General features: G+C 52.9%; 1 protein-coding gene across 1 annotated transcript in view; it reads left to right on the top strand.

The window, feature by feature from the left end:
- Window positions 1-536: 536 nt before the first annotated feature.
- The window catches only part of LOC114050665 (SNF-related serine/threonine-protein kinase), a 61,913-nt gene continuing 56,449 nt past the window's right edge, over window positions 537-6,000 (top strand). The window contains exon 1 of the mRNA XM_027872523.1: window positions 537-586. The gene's annotated coding sequence lies outside the window, so the exon portion shown is untranslated. The remainder of the gene's footprint in view (window positions 587-6,000) is intronic.

Below are 6,000 nucleotides of genomic sequence, written 5' to 3'. Positions count from 1 at the left end.
TTCCTCCCTGCGTCCCCCCTCCCCCTTCCTCTCTCCCTTTCCCTCCTGAACCCCGCCCTCAGCCTCCCCACAACAGCCGGCCTTTTCCCCTTTCCCCCCTCCCCTCCCTCTTTCTCCTCTTCCCCTTTTTCTCTCCTTCCGTGCCCTCTTTTTCCTTCTCCTCCCTCTTCTCCTCCTCCTCCCCTCCCCCGCCCATTCTCTCCATCTATTCCCCTCCAGCGGCCCCGCCCTCTCCGCTTTCAGAAGCCCCGCCCTCTCCCATCCAGCAGCCCCTCCCCGCCTCAGAGCCCATCGCCCGGCCCCGCCCGGGGACTGACGTCACAGTGACGCACGCGCTCGGCGCAGGCGCAGGGGCGCCGGCCGGCCCTGGACCCCCCCCCCGGGCTCCCCCTCCCCCGCTCCCCCGCTCCAGCCCTCCTCCCGCCCTCCTCCCTCCTCCCCTGCCCCCTCCCCTGGGCGGCCCCTCCCGCGGCCGTCCGGCTGCCTGCTCAGTGCTATGCTCGGGGCGGGCGCGGGGCGCGCGGGCATCGGGGCGTCGGGGCCGTTGGAGGCGCTGGAGCCGCGGCCGCTGCGGGCGCCGGGACAGGTAAGGGCGGCCGGCAGGGCGGGCGCGGGGTGCGAGGGCCTCCGCCGGGCCGACCCCCCCCCCACCTCGGCCCGGCCCGGCCCGGCCCACCCGGCCCCGCCGGCGAAGTTGGCCCCGGCCCGGGCTGGGGGGAGCGAGCGGGCCCGAGCCCCGAACCCCGAGCCCCAAGCCCCGAGGGCGGCCCGGCCCGGTCTGGGGAGGAACGGGCGGGGGCACCGCGGACCCCCCCCAGCCCCGGGGCTGACCCGCGCCCCCTGCCTTGGAGGGTCCCGCACCCTCTCCCCAGGCTGGCCCCCCCAGTGACCCGCACCCCTCCCCAGGACTGACCCTTCCCCCCAAACCTTCCAGTGACCTGCACCTCTCCCCAGAACTGACCTGTCACCCTAAACTTCCCAGTGACCCACACCCCCTCCCCAGGACACGCACCCTGCTTTTCCCAAGACTGACCTTTCCCCCGAAGCCCCCGTGACCTGCACCCTCCCCTCAGGACTGACCTGTCCCCCCCAAACCCCAGAGATTTGCACCCCCCACCCTGGGGAGACCTGCGCCTCTCCTGGGACTGACCTGCCCCTCAAGCCCCACTGCACCCCCTCCCGGACCTGCCCCCTGTCTGGGGGAAACTGCATCTCCCTCCTCCCAGGCCTGACCCGTACCCCCAAACCCCGGTGACCTGCACCCTCCTCCTCCAAGGCTGACCTGCTTGTCCTACACCTCCCCCCCCGCAGTGACCCGCACCTTGCTTTGGGGTGCCCTGCCCCCCTCCTTCATGGAGTTTCCTTCATGGCCCCCCTTTCCCAGCCCAGAGTGACCTACGAGCCCCCCCGTCCCGTCCCCTGCAGGCCCTTCAGTCCCCGGGATCTCCTGCCCCCGTCTTTGCCGGGGTCACCTGCTCGGCGGCCTCCTCCCTGCGGTCCTTGCGCTTCTGGGGCCCCCTTCCCCATCCCCCAGTCAGACCAGAGCAGGGGCTGAGGATGCCCAGGGATGCTGTGCCCTTGCCGGCTGCACCCCCCCAACCCCTGTCCAGGTTCAGCCTTGAGTGTGCTGCGGAATTGCGGTATCCATTCCTCCATCCCACCATCCCTCCATCCCTCCATCCCTCCATCCCTCCATCCCTCCATCCCTGGCAGTGGTTTCTGCGCCTGGCCCCCAGGGGGACGGCACTGCGCTGCGGGCCCTCCGGGGCTGTGCCTGCCAGCTGGCTGCACCCTCCTTCCATGGGCCCATCCTGCCTCCCCTCCCAGAGTGGGCTGGGAAGCCCTCCAGGAGAGGCTGGTCCCTTCCCCAGAGCAGAGTCAGCCTTAAGGGTTTCCCCCCACATAGCCGAGGATGTTGTCCCTGCAGAGAAAGGCCGGCAGGGGCTGAGGAAGCAAGGGAGGGGCACTTGGGTTCTTGGGGGTCGGGATGGATGCGGGGGCTGCAAGGCTCTTGTCCGAGGCATTCACCTGTTCCTTTCTGGCCCCTGCCCCTTAGCCCCTGGCCCCTGGGTGAGTGGCAGGGCCAGGTCTTGGGACCATGGCTTGGGACTCACACATTTAACCAGTTGAAACAGTTTTAGCCCAGTAACATTATAGGAGGAGGTTGTGGACTGATTTTTTTAAAAAGTAAATTTGACAGATACTGTGAAATAAAATAAGTTATTTAAAAATCCTTAGATTGCAAACTTTATTAGTGAAATCAAGTTTCTTTTCCCCCTCAATTCACCTTGTGAATTCCTAAAATCCTTTTAATTTATGATTTCTGTGCAACTAGATTGTTAAGCTCTAATATAACTAGTTGAATAAATTTTTTTTAAGATCATAAATCCGTGTACTTAACCTTTTGCCCAAAGATTTCAAGGAGCGTAATTGGGTGAGTCTCCAGATTTCCGGGGCAAGAGAAGCAGGGACAGTGTGCCCAGGTGTCATTCCCATTTCCCAGATGTGAAAACCAGAGAGAAGTGCTATTCCCAAGGTCACACATAGGAGCTGTGTAGCGAATAGAAGCCTAGATTTCTGCCTCTGAGCTCAGTGCTGAACCTTCTTCATCTGGAGCTTTCAGGTTTTCTCTGCTTCAAGACTTTTGGCCTTTGACTTCGAAATCCCCTTTATTTTTTTTACGTGCTCAGATTTCCCGTGCTCTGCTTTACTTCTCTGAAAATTACTGTCCGCCCCTGTCCTTTACAAGTAAGTAACTCTAAACAAACCCCTTCTGAATTCTATTGCAAGAGTCATCGAAGAGAGTCTAATACAGGAACTGAAAGTTAGGCTGTTATAGTATTGTATTATTTTGTGCCTGTTTTCCTAGACCAGAGATACAGGGGCCTCACTGGTTCAAATTGAATTTCATAATCTTAAGAGGCTTCCAAGTGGACTTTAAAAATTGAAGTGCCTTCTCGTACCCAGTTTAAAGAAATATTTCCCCTCTGAGAGACTTTATTGCAGGTGTTTATCATAGCTCTTCACCCAAACAAAGAAAAACTAAAAGTGAAACTAAGTGAGAAAAGGGGGTTATTTGTTGGCAGTATTATTGAATGCCCACAATTCTCTAAGCACTCGATGGTACAAGGAAGACATGATTTCTTCCATGTAAGAGCTTGCTGTAATCTTAAGAGCTCATTAAACAGCCTAAAGCTGAAAAAAGCATTCTTATTTGAATTATTTTCATGTTTTAGTATTTTAGGAATTAGAAACAGGTGAGGGCACGTAAAGACTTTTCATCTGACTGTATTTTCCTTAGTATTTTGGTTGTCATCCAAAAAGAACCATATTTAGCCAAGACATTATGAAAAGAAAAATATTAGGCCTCAGGTCTTTACAAATTTTTATTAAGTTACAAGTACTTGCTCCAGTAAGTAGGAGGAACCCAAGAGGATCTGGAGTGAGGGAACGTGGATTTGAATTCTGTTCCCATTAGTTTACTCCGTGTTCAACACACCTTCCCACTTGGATGAGCCTCTTTTGTAATAGCTACTCAGAGGTTTGTGTGGAAGGAGCTTTGAGTTACTGTAGTGTGGAGGGTACCTGGAAATTTCTGGGCTGTAGGGTAGCTGCCATTTCAAATCTTCAGGTCCAGAAACTAGCCCTCAAGTTTTTCTCCTGCTTGGCGATGCCAGAGACATGATCCAGCGAGACCTGGGTTCAAGTTGGGCCTCTCTGTGACTGGGCAGATCCCTTGACCTCTTGATTCTCTGGGCAGCCAAGGTGCAGCCCTGCTTTGGAAGAGGGAGTTCCCAGGAGCTGAGGAGTCCCAGGTGGGACTGCTGAGTGACCATTTCCTGGATTGTTTGGAGTGATCGTTTGGCATTTATTGTCTTTCCAACATCTGCAGTTATCAGATGCATGTTTCTTTGCACGTTTCTTTGCGGGAGGGGACCGTCCATAACCTGCTAGGCTGGCGGCTCTTATCTAAATAATGGCCAGGTTTTGCTTTCGTTTGTGAAATCACAGCCCTAGAGGTCGACTGGCTGCTGCTGACAAGTTACGTGACCGTGGTAGGCCTCAGTTTCCTCATCCATTGAATAGGGTGATTGAACTGTCCGTATCTTTAATGTGTTTCTGGCCTATTTTAATTCTTCATGATTGCATTCACTTCTTTTTTTTAATCAGAATTTTGGAACTGCAGTGAGCTGCTCTTGCTCAGGTGATACACAGGTGGTTGGGACTCAGCTTCCTGGCAGCATTCTAGAATGTGTTATTAAAGGAATGGTGTGGTTGGCGGGCGCTGAGAGAGGGAAGCTCGGATTGTGCCCAGCCTGTGGCTGGTCACCCAGAACCCGTCATCCCAGACTAACTTCAGCTCATTCTTTGATGGGGTTTCTAGACTGTTACAGCGGGGAATACTCGAGGAGATTGGGATCCTAGAAAGGCCTTTGACAAAGGCACCACCATGTTCAAGTTGGTGGCAGACCAAGGAACGTGGGCTGGAAATTTGGAAATTTCTCTGTGGACCCTTTTAATGGGAAAAACGGCACCTAATTTTTCATACTTAATTATAGGGAAAGAGACTAGAGAAGGTACAAGTCTAGCTCACATTCGTTTGTTCTAAGAGGGTTCGTAAAATTCCAAAAGGTTCTGTGCAGTAGAAGACATGGAAGCTGAGGGTTGAAGTAGAAATAATATCGGATTGGCTATTGGAGGGCCGGTGTCTGAGTCCCAGCTGGGGGACTGCTACGCGTGTAAGTTTCCCTCTCTGTAAAGTGGGAACAATGATACTTACTCCATAAACTGACTCCCAGGGCTGTTGTGAAGAAAACATACTGTGGACTAAGTGTCATAGAAATGTGACTCGTTGTTGTTAAGGGATCCCGTTGATCGGTGAGATGAGGGTCCTGCAGTTCCATTGGTGTTCGCAGTCTTCTTTGGTGGTGGGCGTCTTCTCCCGTATCTTTATGTGAATCTCCCATAGAGGTCCCCCCCACCCCCAGCCTAATGGGCTGCTCCATTCTTTAAATTTCTCCATTGTCCGGTCTTTCCAGTGGTGTGTACATTTGGTTTTTGGACAAAAAATATCAATGAAGAGGGCTTTGGGTACCCTGCGACCTCCTTGACGTGGGTGTTTGGTGCAGTGGTCGATGCTTGCCCATCTCAGCCTGTCTGCCTCCTTTAGCTATGTGTCCTGAGCCATCCACCAGGGCTTCACCTGGCATACTGGGGGCTTGTCTTTTGGTCTCTGAAACTTCTGAGGGTGCCGGTGCAGCGAATAGTCTGAGCAGCTTTTCCAGTCATTCATTTCTGTAATGTTTTCTTTGGTACTTGTGTTCAGTTTTCCATTGTTCCATGCATTTCTATGTTGTTCTTTGGGTCACCCTCCATTTGATTTTTCCAAAGATTACAGGATTTGAAACTTCATAGCTCCACTGGAAGAATGCTGGTGTTGAGAAGAGAGGTCTTTATTTTAGGGAGAAGTGGCTTTCCTTCCAGCAAGATTCAGTGACCCTCTGATTGTTAATATCAAGTGAGGTGAAAACAGGTGGCCTGATGCTCACCAGAGGGGTTTGCCCCATCATGGAGCAGCGGTGTTTGTTCGCGTTTGTGAAGGATCGGTCAGAGGCAGCCCTAGAACAGCTCGAGCTTCCTGACTTAGATCCAAATTGACTTAAGAGTTTGCCCTAACCATCCACACAGGAAAACCACATAGATGAGGATAGCAAAGTGAGCTAAGGAATGGTTTGTACATTTTGAAATAAAGTTTTGTTGTACTTAAAAGTGCAAAAAACCATTCTTAACTTGTAGAAGTACAAAAACGGGTCCTTGGGCAGTAGTTTGTCCCTCCTGGTCTAGACTGATTGAATTTAGATGGAAAACCAACTGAGTAGATCCATCCATCCCTCCCTGTCCTGGGCAGACACCGTATCTGAATGATGACCTGCATTCATAATTCACTTTGCATTTGCTTCTTCTGGAATCAAAAAACACATTTTTTTTTTTAATGGTTTT

This window comes from Vombatus ursinus, unplaced genomic scaffold, assembly GCF_900497805.2.
Source record: "Vombatus ursinus unplaced genomic scaffold, bare-nosed wombat genome assembly UNPS02014799.1, whole genome shotgun sequence".
NCBI classification, from domain to species: domain Eukaryota; kingdom Metazoa; phylum Chordata; class Mammalia; order Diprotodontia; family Vombatidae; genus Vombatus; species Vombatus ursinus.
Note: the sequence above shows the minus strand (reverse complement) of the source record. Positions and strands in the feature narration are given on the sequence as shown.